Here is a 21,432-nt window from a genome sequence, read left to right as displayed (position 1 = left end):
ACCTCCCATATCAGGGCCAGGGTCCTGCATTTTCACAGCCTGCAGGACTCATTGGCTTTCGCCCTTGGAGGTGACTGCATTCACAGATGACCTTGACATTCTTTATCCTTGGCTACGGACCAGGCTGAAATACCACCCAAGGAGGAAAAGGGGGAATGTCAGGATATGATAAAGGTGCGGAGGGAGGGGTGCATGCAGCTTACACACGGTTTATAAGAGTTTGTTGCTGGTCTCGTGAAGGTCACTACCAGTCACAAGGAGCAGACATCGCCATAAAGGATTATAGTGTTTTTCGAGATAGGAGGAGGTGCAAGAATGGGGCACATAACATCTTTTCCTAAAAATATCTGACTCTCTGAAGGCTGGTTCTTTCAGTTTTCCCAGAGCACAGAGTGCCTCACTCCTGATGTTTACCCTGAGCTCGGCTCAAGGGGTGTTGTGGGTTGGCAGCTGCAGTGGATCATAATTTAATCCATGTAGAGGCTGATGGCAAGTGCCAAACTTCAGTTCACACATATATACCAACAACTAGTTTGAATATAGTAGAAGAAAAAAAGTTACGGTAAAAAAAAAGTAATATACTTAAGAATAAACTTAAATATGTATGATGTGTGAGAAGGCATTTAAAAATGCTCCCCAGGAATACAAGAAAGATATTGAAAGGACCTGTCATATTCTTGGATATAGAGATGCCAGTTCTCTTTAAATTCATATTTATGTTTAATGTAATTCCAGTAAAAATAACAACAGGGATTTTGGGGACTAACCAAGCTTATTCTGTGTTCATATGGAAGAATAAGCATGAATGTTATTTTTTTTGATTCAGCAAAAGAGTAAAACATACTATGAGGCTACAATAACTGAAACATTTGTGTTACCGCATATCGTATTGAGTGTATGATAAAGATGGCATTTCAAGTTAGTTGGAGAAAGGTGCTCTGTTCAGTACATTGTAGTGGGATAACCAGGTGGCCAGCTGGGGGAAAAGAAAAAGCTATTTAGAGCAGTATCTCAAGTGTTAAGCCAAAATTGATCTATAATACACACAAATTTTGGAAATAAATTATAGAGGAAAGCATGGGAAAGTTATTTTATAATCTTGGAGTACATATGGCCTTTTTAAGTAAGACAGAAAAGAGAGAAGCCATAAAAGAGACTGATAAACTTGATTACATTAAAAAAAAAAAAAAAAAACTGGAGTTCCTGTTGTGGCGCAGTGGTTAACGAATCCGACTAGGAACCATGAGGTTGCGGGTTCGGTCCCTGCCCTTGCTCAGTGGGTTAACGATCCGGCGTTGCCGTGAGCTGTGGTGTAGGTTGCAGACGCAGCTCGGATCCCGCGTTGCTCTGGCTCTGGTGTAGGCCGGTGGCTCCAGCTCCAATTCGACCCCTAGCCTGGGAACCTCCATATGCCGCGGGAGCGGCCCAAGAAATAGCAACAACAACAATAACAACAAAAGACAAAAAGACAAAAAAAAAACAAAAAAAACAAAAAAAACAAACTAACTGAAAAAAAATCCTGCATAAGGAAAGACAAAGAACAAGAGAATTGGGGGAAAAAAATTGCTTCTCATGTCACAAAGGGATTAATTTTCCTAATAAAGAGCCTCTATACAAATCCATAAGAAAACACTTAGCAACCCAGTAGAAAGATGGGCAAAGGATGTAAATAGTCTTCAGAAGGAGAAGAAGAGGTGTGGTGTCTTTAAACACGAAGGCCTTGCTTAATTCTGCTCCTTTTAGGAGATCTGCACATTACAAGTAAACCGAGGTACCATTTATCACTATTAAATTGGCAGAGATTAAAGAGTCGTATTACCTACCCTGTAAAGAGGATGAGCACATAACAATAGTCTCTTTAGTAGGCAATTTGGCAAAATCTATAGTATGAAAAATCTTACATCCTTTGACTAAGAACTCCAGTTTTAGAAATTTATCCTAGATACCAATATATTCCTCTAGATGTACATACATTCGTTTATACTGTGTGTGTCCTAAATATATATACATATTACATGCATGAGGAAATGATTTATCTACAAAGATACTTAATGTAGTAGTATTTATAAAATGGCTGAAGATTGGAAACAACCAAAATATTCATCTGCGGGGAGACCGAATTAATAGATTGTGTTATCGCTGCTGTATATTAAAAAACTGTGCAGTCATTAAAAAACCCGAGTGAATCTCTTTATGTATCATTTTGGAAACATTGCCAGTCTATGTTGATTGGTGAAAAATGGAAAGTACAGAACAGTGTATATGATACGCTTATTTATCTGTTAAAAGATATTTGGCTAGTTTTAGAATAGATATAAGCTCTGGGGAGTATAATTGAAATTTGAAGATGCCCCACCCTTTCTCAAAAAAATCGTACTTAGCACAGTGTCTTGGACTTAGGACTTAACGCTTGGTGGGAGTGGTTGTTATTTTCATTTAAGCATAGAGTTCCTTTATCTCACGAGTTGATTTTTCTTTTGTGAGTTGATTTTTTTAAATTTAATTTTATTGGAGTAGAGTTGATTTACAATGTTATATTAAGTTTCAGGTGTATAGCAAAGTGAATCAGCCATACATATAAATATATCTGTTCTTTCTTCCCATATAGGGTATTACAAACTATTGAGTAGATTTTCCTGTGCTATACAGTAGGTTTTTGTTAATCATCTGTTTTATGCAATAGTATGCATATATTATTCTCATCCAGTTCTTACCTCCCCCCAGTGGTTTCACCTATGGTAACCATAAAAGTAGTTTTGTGACTTTGTTTCTGTTTTATAAATAAGTTCTTTTGGGAGTTCCCATCGTGGCTCAGTAGAAACAAATCACACTAGGAACCGTGAGGTTGCAGGTTTGATCCTGACCTCGCTCAGTGAGTTAAGGTTCTGGCATTACCATGAATTGCTGTGTAGGTCGAAGAGGCAGCTTGGATCCCATGTGGCTGTGGCTGTGGCATAGGCTGATTGGACCCCTAGCCTGGGCATCTCCACATGCCACAAGTGTGGCCCTAAAGAGCAAAAAAAAAAAAAAGATTCTTTTGTTTCATTTTTTATTAGATTCCACATATAAGTGGTATCGTTTGGTATCTGTCTTTCACTTACTTCACTCAGTATGATAATCTCTAGGTCCATCCATGTTTCTACAAATGACATTATTTCATTAATTTTTTTGGCTGAATAATATTCTATTGTATATATACTGCATATTCTTTATCCATTCCTCCGTTGATGGACATTTAGGTTGCTTCCATGTCTTGGCTATTGTACCTAAGGCCACAGTGAGCATTAGGGTGCATGTATCTTTTCGAATTATGGTTTCCTCTGTATATCTGGTCAGGAGTGGGATTGCTTTTTAACAAGTCCAGTAGAAGAAGCGTCTTGCTATAAATGTTGTTCAATGAGTGTTGTACTGACGTTATTCATCAAAAATGCTAGTTGTGGAGTTCCCGTCGTGGTGCAGTGGTTAACGAATCCGACTATGAACCATGAGGTTGCGGGTTCGGTCCCTGCCCCTTGCTCAGTGGGTTAACGATCCGGCGTTGCCGTGAGCTGTGGTGTAGGTTGCAGACGCGGCTCGGATCCTGCGTTGCTGTGGCTCTGGTGTAGGCCGGTGGCTCCAGCTCCAATTCGACCCCTAGCCTGGGAACCTCCATATGCCGCGGGAGCGGCCCAAAGAAATAGCAAAAAGACCAAAAAAAAAAAAAATGCTATTTGTGTTTCCTGGAGGATGATTCCCCCCTCCTTGCTCCTTTTTTGGCTGCACCCATGGCCTGTGGAAGTTTCCAAGGGGGCTAGGGATCGAATCTGAGGCACATCTGTGGCCCATGTCACAGCTGCCGCAAAACCAGATCTTTAACCCTCTGCACCAGGCTGGAATTGAGCCAGCAATGACATTAAGACGAGCTGGATCATTAACCCACCATGCCACAGCGGGAACTCCTAAAGGATGCTTTTGGAGAAGGTCATTATAGGCTCTGCAAACCAAAGATGTTAAGTAAGATTGGGAAACAGATTAAACAATGCTAAGCAGGCTTCTTTCCTCCAAGCATTCTTAGAGCCTTAATCCACATAATGCGCTTTGTGACTATTCAAGAAAGATATTTTATTATTTTCTTCTTTTTATGGCTGTACATGCTGCATATGGAAATTCCCAGGCTAGGGGCCGAATTGGAGCTGCGGCTGCCAGCTACACCAAAGCCATGGCATTGTGGGACCTGAGCAAGCTATACCATAGCTTGCTGCAATGCCAGATCCTTGACCCACTGAGTGAGGCCAGGGATCTAACATATATCCTCAAGGATACTAGTTGGGTTCTTAACCCGCTGGGCCACAATGGGAACCCCAAGAGGGTAATTTAGAATGGAACATTTTGCAGATCTATTTGAATATAGAACCTTAAACAACAATGACTACTTTGTTTCTTTAAGAAACATGAGTAGTTGTTGCATTAGGAAACATCACTTTAATACATAGACTTTGATTTTGTTAACCCTCAATATTTGTTTTAATCAGTCATTCTTCTGGGTTTTTTTTTTTGTTTGTTTGTTTTTGCTTTTTAGAGCTGCACTCACAGCATATGAAAGTTCCCATACTAGGGGTCTAAAGGAAGCTATAGCTCCCGGGTTACACTGTAGCCACAGCAACATGGGATCTGAGCTGCATCTGCAGCCTACACCCCAGCTCACGGCAATGCCAAATCCTTAGCCTACTGAGTGAGGCCACGGATCGAACATGCATCCTTATGGATACGAGTTGGATTTGTTTCCGCTGTGCCACAACAAGAACTTCAATCAGTCATTATTCTTGATTCACTTCTAAGATGCCTGTAGTCTCTGCTGCCTGCTCTTCCTCCTCTGTCATATGCTGCAGCCCACTCATCTGTTTCCCAAAGTCATTCATATCACACTGGGTTTCTCGGGTGAAGAAGAGAATCTGTATAATTAATGTAAAATCTCAGGGATTGGTTGGATGGAAATTGAAGATTGAAGCTTCATCTGATTCCACTTTTCCCAGAGCTTTAAGAAGTTTTGCTATTCAAGAGAAGGAATGAAATCAACTTAATGGGTAGATAGATGAGGATTTGTGAATTGAAGGTGAGAATTTAAGGAGAATGTTGCATCATCGTGCATTAGAAGGTAAGGGTTCTATCTCTGTCCTTCCTCCTCCTCCTCCTCCCCTCCACCTCTTCTTCCTCCTCTTCCTTTGCTGCACTTGCAGCTTGCAGATGCAGCATGCAGAAGTTCCCAAGCCAGGGATTGAACCTGTGCCACAGCAGTGACCTGAGCCACAGCAGGGACAACGCTGGATCCTTAACCCGCTGAGCCGCCACGGAACGCCATCCTGGTGTTTCATTTTTGTCATCTGTAGAAGTCAGGGATTGGTTTATTAGGTCTATCCATTTTAAGACTCTGGAGTTATTATGAATGTGCTTAACTGGAATCAGTGAACGTCACGGGCCCAGGTAGAATATTTTGTTCTACTCTGTAAGTTTCCACGTATGAATATAACCTGTCTCAGTTCAGCTCTTTTGGAGAACGAAATTATTCAATAATTAGCTCCTATTCAACTCCATATATTTGAAAACTTGCTGAATTGTTCGAGACTTGTACTTGATTGATTGATTTGTTAATTACCCTCCAGGAAAGCACTTGATTATATCACGGGTCAATTAATACAGTGCTGTGGATAAATCTGCATCTCCTGTGTAAACGCCCCTCTGCATTCATTTCACCGATCTAGGGAGAAAACTGTGATGTGGTTATTAATTATCTTCCATACCCCACCGCCCACAACACACAGTGTTCATTTGGTGGTTTGCTCTGCTGTTGGTACACTGCCTGCCTATTAGCAGATTTCTGAACTCAGCACAGTAGAGGTCTGGATTCACTGAATTTATGCCATCTGGAAGTGAGGTTTAGATTTTGTTCCTCTGCTGAAATTAACAACGTGACATGGCTATTGCAGAGAAGGATTGTGAGCCTGAATTTGATTCTCTTTCGTGGAGGGAGCATGTTCTATTAGAAGGAAGGCATTTGCCTGGGCAGAGATTTGGGTGTGACTGAATTGTTAACTGCCTGCTTCCCCAACCCTGCTGCTTTTTAGCTGGAGACGTTATTTTGTTTTTAAAGGAGATGATGAGGTGGATTTTAAGAGAATCCTTTCTATTTACTTGGGTTCTGTTTCACCTTGCTCTCCATGTCAGTCTGAATTGCTGTCAAGGGACTCAGCTTCCTTTAAAGTCCCAAAGTGTAGCTACTGGTGGAATTATGATGGTAAAATAAGAGTGGTTCTCAGTAAAGCCCTTCCTGAGACACAGGAATGTCCTACTGCCTAAGTAAAAGCATATGTGTGTGGGTGCCTCTGATGCAGTGTTAAGAGGAGAATGTATGCTAATGGACGCTAAAGTGGGAGAAATATTTCTCATGAATTAGAGATGCCCTTTCATAATTCAAGAGTCAGGATGAGAAAAGGCTTGAAATCACCTGAAAAGCATCTGGAAGCAATCTGTAATTCTTAAGAGGCAGTAGGAGAGCCTGTCTTTCTCCAGTACATGATGATAAAACTGTTCATGGGGGATTATGGAAGAAGCAAAATTCTGTTCTTTGTAAAACTGCTTGTGAGGTAATGCCCAGAGATTTGATTATGAATTATAACCTGCAAGATCCCAAATGCTCGGTAATGGACTGGAGTGAAGAAGGCAGATTTGAAGTTACTGATGAAATTTTGATATGAAGAATTTGTTTATTTGCATATGAAATGCTACCCTTTGCTTTTCATGTCCCGTGTGCACACTTGCTGTGTCCAGGCTTTACCACCACTGTTGCCCAGTTTTGAAGGTTTAGATGTGCTGAGGTCCCTCCCTCCATTTTTTCCCTTTTCATGAAATAGTTGTAATACCTTTAAGAAAAGGTATTAACCCCAGCCTCCCAGTCTATCCCTCCCCTCCCCTTGGCAACCACAGGTATATTCACTTTGTCTTTTGAGTCTGTTTAAGAAAAGGTATTACATTCTAAGTCTTTGAGGCATCTATAGGTCAAACACACACATACAAAACCCTCTTACAGTGATTTCTGGGGAACCATCTTTTTGTAAATTGAAGTATAGTTGACTTATAATGTTGCATTAATTTCTGCTATATAGCAAAGTGATTCCGTTGTATATATATGTGTGTATATATATACATATATACACACACAGTATATATATGTATATGCATTCTTTTTCATAACTATTTACCTCAGGATATTAAATATAGTTTCCTGTGCTGTGCAGTATGTAGGACCTTGTTGTTTTTCCATCCCATATATACTAGTTTGCATCTGCTAACCCCAGCCTCCCAGTCTATCCCTCCCCTCCCCTTAGCAACCACAGGTATATTCGCTACATCTTTTGAGTCTGTTTCCATTTTGCAGATAGCTTCATTTATGTCATTTTTTTTTTTTTGGTCTTTTTGCTATTTCTTGGGCCACTCCCGAGGCATATGGAGGTTCCCAGGCTAGGGGTCGAATCGGAGCTGCAGCCACCGGCCTACGCCAGAGCCACAGCAACGCAGGATCCGAACCACATCTGCAACCTACACCACAGCTCGCGGCAATGCCGGATCGTTAACCCACTGAGCAAGGGCAGGGACCGAACCCTCAACCTCATGGTTCCTAGTCGGATTCATTAACCACTGCGCCATGACGGGAACTTCCTATGTCATATTTTAGATTCCGGAGTTGCCATCGTGGCTCAGTGGTTGACGAATCTGACTAGGAACCATGAGGCTGCAGGTTCGATCCCTGGCCTCGCTCAGTGGGTTAAGGATTTGGCCTTGCTGTGCCTGTGGTGTACGCTGGCGGCTGCAGCTCCGATTAGACCCCTAGCCTGGGAATCTCCATATGCCGCAGGTGCGGCCCTAGAAAAGACAAAAAAAAAAAAATTTAGATTCCACATATAAGTGACATCATATGGTATTTGTCTTTCTGACTTCACTTAGTATGATAATCTCTCTTTCCATCCATCTTGTTGCAAATGGCATTATTTTGGTTTTTTTAATGACTGAGTAGGAACCATCTTTTAATATACCAGACTATTGCAGAAAAATTATTAATGAGTGGCACCTCCTTGTTCAGCGATTTTGAAAACACCTATTTGTTGTACTAGACTCTGAATTGCTCACCTTAACCCATCTAAAGTTGGGGAAGTACTTATAACTAATACTTATCACCATATCAGAACAAATTTCTTCTTGCTTTGCATAAGTGGTTGTGATCACATGGAATTAGAGCATTTTGCTCTGGTCTTTCTTCTTTATATGACAAATGACATTTTCCCATTTTATTAAAGCAGAGAATTTTCTGATGGCTGACAAAACTGTGGTTAAGTAAATGATGTCATTTTGTCAGATTCACTTCACTCTTCTTCTCCATTCATTGGGCATTTAAATGGCTCCCATGCTTTAAATTTAAGTATAGTATTTACGTTTTTTTAAAAGATGTTTTTCCTTGGACATTTTCTCTAGCTTGTATCTGTTCCCATCTGGAATAGGGCTTCTCGTGGTGTGTTTAGGGTTTGCATTGGCTTCTGCCTCTGTGCTCTAAGTGCTTGGGGTGGTGAGTCCCTTTCCTCTGCTCTCTGGGACACCTCTGGGTGGTGTTCTCTGTACTGTTTCTCTCAGATGGGATAGATCCTCAGCCTCTTCAAGCTCTTGTTTTTCTGATTGGACAGTAGGGATTAACCATGCATTTGTGTGGTGAAACTTCTCTTCCCAGTTAGGCCTGATGATATGCGATGTGTGTCTAAGACCAAAGTAAACTTTGCCCATGGGACGGCAAAAAAACTGAACTTCCAGAATTCTCATTGTGTCACAGAAGGTTAAGGATCCGGGGTAGCTGCAACTCTGGGATAGGTTGCATCTGTGGCTAGGATTCAGTCTCTAGCCCAAGAACTTATGCCATGGGTGTGGCACAAAACCCCAAGCAAAACAAGTGAAAAAACCTCTGAACTTTCAACTTCCGATACCTAGATGAGTCAGAGGTACCAGGGAATGTTTTGGGAGTTGCGTATTTTTAAAATAGTAGGTGATGAAAGTTATTGGCGGTCCTTTCTTTGCCATTTTCTATTTTGTTGTCCTTATAATATGATGCAGCTGATGCATGGACATGAATTTATTTAGTTTCACATTTTTTTTTTTCTAAAAGAAGTATGTAATTACTTACCGTCTCTGCGAGGGTGGAAGAGTCCTTCTCTACTTTCCGCTACCCAGCGGGAATCTCTCATTTTGGGCTAGCATTCAGATTACTAAATAAAGATTCATTTTTTGCTTATAACTTTTTTTAAAATGCAAAGTGCAACCCAAGGAGAACCCACTAAAATGCACAACAAATGGTTATAAACAGGAGGGGAGACAAACTAGAGAAACTTAGATTAGGTTTTTGTGGTTTATTAATGATTGTCAGACTTTTTTTCTTTTTTTAATTCCTTTCTACAGATTCTGGAAGCCTTTTTCTGGAAATTGCCGGCAGTGCCAAATGTTGGAGAAGTCTCTTCTGCTCCTCTGAGAGAGTGAAGTGAACAAAAGCAACTCAGCAGAAGGCTGTGGAAGAGACTGACCACAGGTAAGGTCTTCTTTTCTTATTACTGTTGTCAACTTTAAAAAAAAAAAAGCACAACCTGAAAGTTGAGACCTAAGTTTTATTTGGGGCAAAACTGGGACTTAAGCCCAGGAGACAGCATCTCAGGTAGCCCTGAGAAACCGCTCTGAGGAGGAGGCAAGGGGGAGCCAGGGTATATAGGGGTTTTTGCAACAAAGGGGAGGGAGCAGGAGCAAAAGAGGCCTGGGCTCCCTGAAATCATTCCTTTGATCTGCTTCTCAACTATGGAGCCAGTGTCCTGAGTTTTCACAGCCCTCAGGTCTCACCCTTTGGAGATGACTGTGTTCACAAATGACTGTGAAACACCGCCCCCAAGAGGCAGGGGTAATGGTGTCAGTATGTCTGATAAAGGTGAGGGGGAGGTGTGTGCAGCCTTGCACACACTTTACAAAAGTTGTTGCCGGTCTCGTGAAGTTCACTCCCAGCCACAAGGTGCAGACATCACCATAAAGGATTGTAGTGTTTTTTCTAGATATGAGGAGATGCAAGACGTGGGCACATAAAATCTTCTCCTAAAAATATCTGACTTTCTGAAGACCTGTTCTTCCAGTTTTCCCAGAACACAGAGCACCTCACTCCTGATTTTCACCCTAAGCTCTGCTCAGGGGGTTCTGCGGGGCCAGCGGCTGCAGTGGCTCCTGATTAAATGCATGTAGAGGCTGATGGCACTATTGATATGTGTTCAGTAATGATCAGTAATAAACTTTAAAAAAGAAACCTTCATGAATTTCCACATCCAAGTGTTGACAGAGAAAAAACACACAACCCGAAAGTTTCGGAGTAAGTTTTATTTGGGGACTTTACCAAGGATTATGGCCTGGGAGGTGGCCTCTCAGTTTGATGGACTGCTCCAAAGAGGTGGGGGCGGAGCCTGGATGTAAACATGTGTTTGGCTGGAAAACAAAACATGTAGTTGAACATTGAAAGATGACTTCTAGCCACAAAAAAGACATCGCAAGTTGATGATTTTAGTGCTTTTCCATGTATGGGAAGAGGTAAGAATCTGGGCTCAGTGAATTTATTCCTTATGTATGCATCTTAACTGCACATATATTCAAGCAAATAATGCTTCCTGCTTTTCTCTGTCTTGAATTCCCCTCATGGGGTGGGGGGCGGTGGGGGTGGGCTTTGGGAGGGGGTGATGCCGCAGTAGCTCTTGGCTTGACCCGTGCTTGCTGGAATGGCATGCAACATTCTCTCATCGCACAAGTGAACACTGTCTTGTTCAGAGTGAAACTGACAGCACTAATGGCCTGAACCTAGCCAAAACCCAGACTGGGACTTGAACCTACAGTTCTAAAGCAAGAAGGCTCTGCCCCCAGGATTTGGTGGGCTACAGTTTTATCACCCAAGGGGGTGGGGGTGGGAAAAGACCGCCTCTTCCTTTCTGGGAGTAGTAGCTCCTCCTCAGGTATCTGGTACTCAAACTCCTGCCCTTAGTCTGAACCTGAATGCAGGCCTCACCCCATCCCCCACCCAATGACCTGAGGCATCTCTCATGCCTCTACTAGTCAAACAAGCCTGCCTTGTTCTGATGGCTTTCTTGAGCAATTATTAAGGTACAGTGGTCTCCCAAAGCTCCCTAGGTTTCCCTCTCTATCTAAGGTCCCTTATTGGGACTCCTACAACTACCTGTGCCTACTCCATCCCTATCAAAATCAGTCTTTCTGAAAGGCTGACCTGTCCTACTCAAAACAGTAAAACATTTTTCTTTGGGAACCATTTCTTGATGCTCTGGTAACATTCTTTTAAACACCCTATTTTCAGTGATGGCAAATCTCAGCCCTATGAGGGTGGATTTGGCAAGTCCTCTTGTTCAAAGCTGTAGGATCTGGGGAGTTCTAATTTTGATCAAAACCCGGATGGAACAGTAAGGTAATGAAACTGGTTTCTCTTTTTGTAACTTGTATATATGTTTGAAGGCTTATACACTGTATTGAAAGTTAATTCTAAGGAGAGGTAACTCCAAGTCTCAAACAGTATTCTAAAATGGATAAGCAATGAGATCCTGCTGTACAGCACAGCAAACTATCCAGTCACTTGTGATGGAGCCTGATGGAGGATAATGTGAGAAAAAGAATGTATATATATGTGTGTGTGACTGGTTCACTTTGCTGCACAGTAGAAATCGATTGTAAATCAACTGTAATGGAAAAAATAGTCATAAAAAAGAAAAAGGAAAAAATAAGTGACGACTTGTAGCTTATAGAGAAGCATATGCTATTTATTTGTATGTATACTTTCTTATTAAAATCAATCAATCCGTCAGTATTTCAGAAAGGATTCCTGGGTTTATCAGGTTGAATAGGATGAGATTTAACTTTTTGTAAGGTATACCTCTGAGGCAGTGTAATTTGCATCTTATTGGAGGTGTATTTTGCATTGTTTCTTAAAGTGTTACTTAGAGTGCTTGTTAAAAAATTCAAATGACTAGGCCCCCAATCTCATAAATCAGGATCTAAATGAGAGTGTTAAGGGAAGGGTTTGGGAATCTGCATTTTACAAATGAATACCACCAAAGATTGTCATCCCCAGTGCAGTAAAAACACACTGCTACCTAATCTTTGTGGATTTTGATTTAAAGGTGTTGTGATCACCTTGCTTTTTGCTTTGAATAAAACAGTGTCAGTATTTTTAGTATACTGTCTTAAAAAATGTTATTGGGGAGTTCCTGTCTTGGCACAGTAGAAACGAATCTGACTAGGAACCATGAGGTTGTGGGTTTGAACCCTGGCCTTGTTCAGTGGGTTAAGAATTTGGCGTTGCTGTGAGCTGTGGTGTAGGTCGAAGACATGACTTGGATTTGGCGTTGCTGTGGCTGTGGCGTAGGCTGGCAGCAACAGCTCTGTTTTGACCCCTAGCCTGGGAACCTCCATATGCCTCAGGTTTGGCCCTAAAAAAGACAAAAAAAATGTTATTGGAATATAGTGGACTTACAAAGTTGTGTTAATTTCATGTGTATAGCAAAGTAAATCAGTTACACACATATCTATTCCTTTTCAGCTTCTTTTCTCATAGAGGTCATTACATAGTATTGAGTAGATTTCCCTTTTCTAGACAGTAGGTCCTTGTTACCCATCTATTTTATATACAGTAATTTTAATCCCAAACCCCTAATTTATTTCCTTCCACCATGTTTCCTCTTTGGTAAACATGAGTCTGATTTTTGAAATCTTTGAGTATGTTTCTGTTTTGTAAATTCTATTGTATTATCCTATGATACTTGTCTTTCTCTGATTTACTTCACTTAGTGTGATAATTTCTAGGTCCATCCATGTTGCTGCAAATGGCATTATTTCATGCTTTTTATGGCTGAGTAATATTCCATTGAATATACTCACGAGATCTTTATCCAGTTCTCTGTTTATGGACATTTATGTTGCTTCCATGTCTTGGCTATTGTTAATAGTGCTTCAGGAACATTGGGGTGCATGTATCTTTTTGAATTAAGGTTTTCTTTGGATATATGCCCAGGAGTGGGATTGCTGGGTCATATATGGTAGTTCTATATTTAGTTTTGTAAGGAACCTCTGTACTGTTTTCCATAGTGGCTGTACCAATTTAATTCCCACCAGCAGTGTAGGAGGGTTCCCTTTTCTTGTGAAACCTCTCTGGCATTTATTGTTTGTAGACTTTTTGATGATGGCCGTTCCGACTGGTCTGAGGTGATACTTATTATAGTTTTGATTTGCATTTCTCTAATAATTACTGACATTGAGCATCTTTTCATGAGCTTTTTGGCCATCTCTCTTTGTCATATACTATTTTGACACAGGGCTATGTCTCAAGTAGCTTATTATTAGATCAAATTGATAATGTAACTGAATAAAACTGTACTTTGAACTCTATGTCTAAGTTCAGAACGGATATATTTTTCCTTGGATGCAAATGGATAAATCTGTCTTTAACATCTAGATGTGAAATACTAAGTTTTATGAAATATCTGCTCTACACATTTGCTATTAAGTTATATCTCAGGTATCTTATTCAGATCAAGAGTAAGGAGTAACAGGGTAGATGTTGGAGGCCGCTGGAGTTCGTGATATGCATTTTTCAGTAAACGCTGTGATGCAAGATTTGCTGTGTAATTCATGGCTTAAACAGACAAAAATCCTTTCATTGTAATGCTCTAAGTTTTTATGAAGCTCTTTTAATTCACCAAAGGAGAGTATGAACATTATGTACTAGACTTTTTTTTGTGTGTGTGTCTTTTGAGGGCCACACCCATGGCATATGGAGGTTCCCAGGCTGGGGGTTGAATCAGAGCTGTAGCTGTCAACCTACACCACAGCCACAGCAACTCAGGATCCATGCCGCGTCTGCGACCTACGCCACAGCTCACGGCAACGCCAGATCCTTAACCCACTGAGCAAGGCCAGGGACTGAACCTGTGTCCTCATGGATACTAGTCAGATTCGTTTTCACTGCGCCATGACAGGAACTCCTGTACTAGACTTTGATAGGACATCGTTTTCTTGACCACGTCCATTCTTTAGTAATCCTTCCTATAAGATTATTAATTTTACACCATGTAGGCTTTGTGTATAAGGTATGTTACTTTTCAGATATTTTCAATTCTACAAACAGATTATGCCTGTACTTTAAAACATGTACGCAATGGTATAGCATTCTGTGCATGTTACTGCTAAGAGATAACGTACTTTATGTAAAATAAAAATGTAACTATAGATTTATGTTAAGGCTATTACAATAAAATATTTCATTAAGGAGTTCCCACTGTGGCTCAGTGGAAACAAATCCAACTAGTATTCATGAGGCTGCAGGTTTGATCCCTGGCCTCGCTCAGTGGGTTAAGGATCTGGAGTTGCTGCGAGCTGTAGTGTAGGTGGCAGATGTGGCTCGGATCCTGAGTTGCTGTGGCTGTGGTGTAGGCCGGCAGCTGTAGCTCTGATTCAACCCCTGGCTGGGGAATTTCCATATGATGCAGGTGTGGCCCTATAAAAGAAAAAAAAAATTCAGTGAGCTTATACTTAAACATTGTGTTAAAGTACACCACACAAAATTTACCATTTTAACCATTTTTAAGCGTATAGTTTAGTATTAAGTGTATTCACATTGTTGTGCAACTCATTTCCAGAATAGTTTCATCTTGCACGCCTGAAACTCTCTACCCATTAAACAACTCTCCATTCTCCCCTCCCCGCCAGCCCCTGGAAACCACCATTCTACTTTCTGTCTCCATGAATTTAACTGTTCTACATACCTTATGGAAATGGAATCAAACAGTATTTGTTTTTTTGTGACTGGTTTATTTCACTTAGAGTAGTGTCCTCAAGGTTTATCCATGTTGTGGCATGTGTTAGAATTTCCTTCCCTTTAAAGCTGAATCATAATTCCACCCCACCCCCAACCACATTGTATCCATTCGTCCACTGATGAACATTTGGGTTGCTTCAGCTTTTTGACTATTATGAATAATGCTGCTTATACATATAAATATCTGTTTGGATTCCTGCTTTCACTTTGGGGTTATATCTAGAAGTAAAATAGCTGGGCCATATGGCAGTTCTGTTTATAACTTTTTTTTTTTTTTTGTCTTTTGTCTTTTGTCTTTTTGTTGTTGTTGTTGCTATTTCTTGGGCCGCTCCCACGGCATATGGAGGTTCCCAGGCTAGGGGTTGAATCGGAGCTGTAGCCACCGACCTACGCCAGAGCCACAGCAACTCGGGATCCGAGTCGCGTCTGCAACCTACACCACAGCTCACGGCAACGCCGGATCATTAACCCATTAACCACTGCGCCATGACGGGAACTCCTGTGTTTAATTTTTTGAAGAACCACCATCCTGTTTTCTACAGCAGCTACACCATGTTATATGCCTACCAATAGTACACAGACATTCTAGTTTCTCCATTTCCTTACCAACACTTTTTTTTGGGTAATATCCTTCCTGATGTGTGTGAGGTACTATCCCATAGTTTTGATTTGCATTTCCATGATGATTAGTGATGTTAAACATCTTTCATAGTCAAACTCTTTGCCCATGTTTTAATTAGATCCTTTGTCTTTTTGTTGTTGAGTTGTAGGCATTCTTTATATATTCTAGATACTGACCCTTTATCAGCTATATGGTTTACAAATATTTCTTCCTGTTCTGTAGGCTACCTTTTCACTCTACTGCTGATGTTCTTTGATGCACACAAGTTTTCAATTTGGACATAGTCTAATTTATCTGTTTTCACTTTTGTTGCCTATGCTTTTGGTGTCATATCCAAGAAATCATAACCAAATCTAATGTTTTAGAGCATTTCTGTTACCAAAGGCAGGTCCCACTGCTCACTGCTCAAAAGCCAACACTTGAGAGAGGCAAATGTTGGTAGAAGGGAAAGTTGCTTTTAATCAGTATACTAGCAATCTGGGGGGATGGTGGAGTCAGTTTCTCCAAAAAACCATCTTTGTAGATCCCGCTCAGTCTTGAAAGTTTTTAAAGAGAAAAAGGGAAGTAATCCTAGGTCGTAATTGAGATGGGGGTCAGAGTCTTCACCAGCCCCCACAGCGTGCAGTCTTGTGTGCAGGCTTGTCAACTTCTTGTGATGTTTTCCTGGGTGCTGTCTTGTTTTACGTGGTTTGTTCATGAGAAGGGGAAGCTAGGGAAGAGACTGGTCATCTGTTAATCACTTATTCTTTATTTTTACTTCTTTGATCTATGGAAAGAACTGACAGATTAGGCAAAGTATTGTGTGAGCAAAAGAACTGAAATGTGTGCTACGGCCGGAGATGAATAGAACATGGGGTGTCTGGTTTAAGGTTAACGACCAGGCAAAAGGGTGCCTTCTGCAGAGAGCTCTTTCCTGCCAGAAGCTGCTTCCAAATCCTCACCTGGCAGAACATCACTCCATTTCTATGGGCTTGTGGGCAAATGTCAGGGAAACAAATCCAACTGGTATTCATGAGGATGCGGGTTCGATCCCTGGCCTCTCTCAGTTAAGGGTTAAGGATCTGGCCTTGCTGTGAACTGTGGTGTAGGTGGCAGATGCCTCTCAGATCCTGCGTTGCTGTGGCTGTGGCATAGGCTGGCAGCTGGTGTAAAGTAAAAGTTCAAATTCATCAAAGGTTCCAATTCATTCCTTTACATATGGATGCCTGGTTTTCTCAGCACTATTTGTTGAAGTGAAGATTGTATTTTTGAAGACCGTTTAGGACAAGGAAAGGACAAGCAGACAATCATAAATATCTCTGTTGCACCTGTGGAGCAGCTCCAGAGTCTCTTGCTTCTAACTAAGAATATAGGTCAGAAACGAAAAGGGATCGCACAGATTTGAAGCTCATCTTAGACTAAGATTTAATAATTGAAGTAGGTGTAGAGCCTGGGCTTAAGTTTTATGTCAGTAATTCTGTGGGCAGTGACTTCTTGTAATTGGGATTTGATAATGGTAACCTCTGAGTTTAGGCTTCAGGTAGCAGGTGTGTGTGTCTGTGTGTCGTTACAGGGCTTTGCCCAAGGAACTCCAGCCAGTGGGAGAGCCTCTTATGTCTTAGGAAGCTTTAGTTTCAAGGCCATGAGTAGAATCGACATTCTCATGGTAAAGAATAGCCAGTAATGAAGGAATCCTGGGAAAAACCTACCGCCAGCTCGAAGCATTCACCTGTCTGTGTCGGGGAAGTTACTTGGATCCTGTTTTTGCCTCTTAGCTCTAAAAAGCAGTATGTGTGTCAGCAGCCTGATATTTACACTTTCTGTGAAAAGGTCAGACAGTAGATATTGTGCTTTTGGAAGTGAGGTTACGTTGGGGAAGACGGGAGGGTGTTGGGTGGGGAGAGTTGAAGAGCCAATGGATGGAACAAAGAGGAAACCCTGGGCAAAGACACTTAGAAGGTGGAGGGGGCAGCTTAGTGGCAGGTCGAGAGAGAGTACCTTGAATAGTGAAAGGATCTACCCCTGAGGTGTGTTACTTTCTTCGGAGGAAATGACAGTGGGAATAGAGGGAGCGCAGCAAGAACCACAAGCGGAAAATGGGTTTGAAAAAGGTGGAAGGCAGTGCCATCCATGCTCCACGTGTGTGATGGTCCTGAGACGGTGCCCTCAGTGGAATTCATCCACTATGGATTTGGGATGTGTTCTCAGAACATGAGACAAAGAGCAGGCAGACCGAGGCCATTTATTCTGAGCTGTTGAGAGAACTAGATATTTGAATGTGGGGTTCAGGGCTGAGAACTTGCCTACATGAGAGAAGAGGGGCAGGCAGAGCAGCATTAGACGGTAACGTGCAAGTGTGTGAATTGGGCAGAAACTGGGTGGTAAGTGAGGAGCGTTCCAATGCAGCTTCTTCCCTGGCTTCGTGCAGAACCAGTGGGAAACCCTTTCCAAAAGTTGTTTTGAATAAAAATTTAGCCTCCAGACCACTTGGGGATTTGATTTTCCTGAGTAAATATAACCCAAAAGGTACCTAAAAATGACCATTTACCGTCCGATACTCAACCAGCTGCCTAATGCTAATTCTAAAATATGATCATTGTGTATCTTTTCATAATTTTATAGATTTTAAAATCGTGACCTGTCTCTACCTTGTTTTGTGATTTAGTTTTTTTATTTATTCAGTCATTTTGGTCTCTTGTCTTGTTCCCTGAGCCGTTATAATTTTATTCTAGCTTAGTCTTTTTTTTTTTTTTTTTTTTTTTTGTCTTTTTGCTATTTCTTTGTGCTGCTCCAGCGGCATATGGTGGTTCCCAGGCTAGGGGTCGAATCGGAGCTGTAGCCACTGGCCAACACCAGAGCCACAGCAACGTGGGATCCGAGCCGCATCTGCAACCTACACCACAACTCATGGCAACGCCGGATCGTCAACCCACTGAGCAAGGGCAGGGACCGAACCCTCAACCTCATGGTCCCTAGTCGGATTCGTTAACCACTGCGCCACGATAGGAACTCCTAGCTTAGTCTTTTCCAGATTTCTGTGTCTCTTCCACTTGACCAGAATGGCTTAGAATACATATATGAAATTTATATATTGTCATTTTTTTTTCTTTTGACAGCTGTACCCGTGGCACATGGAAGTTCCTAGGCTAGGGGTTGAATCGGAGCTGCGGCTGCCGGCCTACACCACAGCCACAGCAAGGCCCCATTGAGCTGTTATCTGTGACCTATACCAGAGCTTGTGGCGATGCCGGATCCTTAACCCACTGAGGGAGGCCGGGGATTAAACCCACATCCTTATGGATATTAGTTGGGTTCTTAACCTGCTGAGCCACAATGGAAACTCCAAAAACAAGTCTTTTGTTAAGTCTTATATTTTCAGAAATAGCCTCATTGTTGACCCAGCTTACATCTTGGCTAACAGGTAACACGGTAACAGGTCAAATTGCTATGTCATGTTTTCTATTTCATTTTAAGAAGGATCCCTGAAATACCCAGCCGTTTAAAAAGGATACAGGCTGCACTGAGTTGCTGTGCTCAGAGAAAAGTCTGTAATTGACTAGTCCTGACCAGAGGTTCTCAAAGTGTGGTCCCCAGGTGAGCAGCAGAGGCCTCACCTGGACACTTGTTAGAAATGTGAATTCTTGGGCTGAATAAGAAACTCTGAGAGTAGAGCGCAAAAAATTTGTTTTTAACAAGTCCTCTGGGGGTTTCCGATGCATGTTAAAGTTTGAAAACTGCTCTAGACATTCTTGTTAGCTGTGTGCTATTGACCAAGCCATTCATTTTGTCCAGCCGTTGGCCCCTGATCAAACAGACCAGGGGTTCTCAAACATTGGCGCACACACAGATTTACCTGGTGAGTTTGTTTACATTTTTCCTAACCTCGTACCCTGAGATTCTGATTCAGTGGTCTTGGATGACTCAGTTATCTGCTGTTCAGCAAGCTTTCCAGAATAGTTCTCATAGCTAAGATCTGGACAAATGGATGTCTTTGTTTCTGCCAAGCCCAGAAGTAATGGGATTTAAAATGGCTTTTGGGGGTTTGGTAACTGAAAGCTTGGTGGACAGAACCTTCTTTTCTTTTTTTCTTTGTTTTATTTATTTATTTATTTCCCGCTGTACAGCATGGGGATCAAATTACTCTTACATGTATACCTTTTTTTCCCCACCCTTTGTTCTGTTGCTATATAAGTATCTAGACATAGTTCTCAATGCTACTCAGCAGAATCTCCTTGTAAAACTATTCTAAGTTGTATCTGATAACCCCAAGCTCCTGATCCCTCCCACTCCCTCCCTCTCCTGTTGGGCAGCCACAAGTCTATTCTCTAAGTCCATGATTTTCTTTTCTGTGGAGTTGTTCACTTATGCTGTATATTAGATTCCAGTTATAGGTGATATCATATGGTATTTGTCTTTGTCTTTCTGACTCATTCACTCAGTATGAGAGTCTCTAGTTCCATCCATGTTGCTGCAAATGGCATTATGTCATTGTTTTTTTATGGCTGAGTAGTATTCCATTGTGTATATATACCACATCTTCCGAATCCAATCATCTGTCGATGGACATTTGGGTTATTTCCATGTCCTGGCTATTGTGAATAGGGCTGCAATGAATGTGCAGGTGCATGTGTCTCTTTTAAGTAGAGTTTTGTCTGGATATATGCCCAAGAGTGGGATTGTGGGATCATATGGAAGTTCTATGTATAGATTTCTAAGGTATCTCCAAACTGTTCTCCATAGTGGCTGTACCAGCTTACATTCCCACCAACAGTGCAGGAGGGTTCCCTTTTCTCCATAGCCCCTCCAGCACTTGTTATTTGTGGACTTATTAATGATGGCCATTCTGACTGGTGTGAGGTGGTTCGTTTTTTTTTTTTTTTTACCTGCGGCATATGGAAGTTCCCAGGTAGGGGTTGAATCAGAACTGTAGCCACCGGCCTACACCACAGTCACAGCAACTTGGGATCCGAGCTGCATCTGTGACCTACATCACAGCTCACAGAAACGCCGGATCCTTAACCCACTGAGTGAGGCCAGGGATCGAACCTGTGTCCTCATGGATGCTAGTCAGATTCGTTTCAACTGAGCCACGACGGGAACTGCCAGAACCTTATTTTCAAAATGTCCTTTGGGTCATTTTCCAGTGAAGCCATTATGTTTCTTATTTCTTTCCTTGAAAAAGGTGATTCTTTCTTGCCTTCTCAGATTACTGTATGAGATTTTTCTGAGGCTTATCCTCATTGGTAAGACAGTCTCCTCATAAAAAGAGCCCTCTGATTCTTAGAAACTTAGAGATTTCACTATGTGGTTCTTCTAGGTAATTTATTAAAAAAAAAAAAAAAAACTTTAAATGCTGTTTCTTAGAGAATACTGTTTTTTCATTGAGATCTTTTCGTCCCTACCCTTGGTTTCCAGTCTGTAAACTGGCTCTCCATGCGCAATGGTAGGTTTCCCTTGACTTGGTGTCATTTGTGTTTCTGTGTCTTTAATTTTCGCGGTCCAGCCTTATTAGAATTATTTTTTGTGAGTCTCCCTCTTGTCTCAGGGGCCGCTTATTCCTGGTCTTTTCCCCCTCTGTCTATCCCTGAAATGTCAGTGCCCCTAGAAATTGCGATTCTTTACATCTTCCCACACTCTGGCTCCCCCTGTCTGCCAGGTCTTTGATGTGTGTCATCCTAGGACTATCCTTTATAATGAAGTATCTAGGGGGTTCCAGGGTGGTGCAGTGGGTTAAGGATCCAGTGTTGCTGCAGCTATAGCATAGGTTGCAGCTCTGGCTTGGATTTGATCCCTGGCCCAGAAGCTTCCATATGCCCTGGGTACAGCTGAAAAAGGAAAAAAGCAAAAAGGGGGCATCTGACCCTCATGACTGTCCTCTAGGCTTTAGCCCCCCATAATTGGGCTGCCTCTTAGATGTCCC

At 41.7% G+C, this 21,432-nt stretch overlaps 2 protein-coding genes across 7 annotated transcripts in view; one reads left to right on the top strand and one right to left on the bottom strand.

Annotated features, from left to right (window-relative positions):
• Positions 1-21,432, bottom strand: part of GATB (glutamyl-tRNA amidotransferase subunit B) — a 685,553-nt gene that overhangs the window by 371,168 nt on the left and 292,953 nt on the right. The gene's annotated exons all lie outside the window — the stretch shown is intronic.
• The window catches only part of FHIP1A (FHF complex subunit HOOK interacting protein 1A), a 299,876-nt gene that overhangs the window by 91,980 nt on the left and 186,464 nt on the right, over positions 1-21,432 (top strand). For 3 of the 6 annotated variants that reach the window (XM_084972705.1, XM_021101515.2, XM_084972704.1), the window contains 2 exons: positions 9,472-9,598; positions 11,402-11,509. The gene's annotated coding sequence lies outside the window, so the exon portion shown is untranslated. The remainder of the gene's footprint in view (positions 1-9,471; positions 9,599-11,401; positions 11,510-21,432) is intronic. The other 3 variants (XM_021101513.2, XM_021101517.2, XM_084972702.1) reach the window with 1 other exon arrangement.

This window comes from Sus scrofa, chromosome 8, assembly GCF_054392235.1.
Source record: "Sus scrofa isolate SSC_HxYL_T2T_F1_AM1 chromosome 8, Sscrofa_HxYL_maternal_Yorkshire_Landrace_v2.0, whole genome shotgun sequence".
Taxonomy (NCBI): Eukaryota; Metazoa; Chordata; class Mammalia; order Artiodactyla; family Suidae; genus Sus; species Sus scrofa.
Note: the sequence above shows the minus strand (reverse complement) of the source record. Positions and strands in the feature narration are given on the sequence as shown.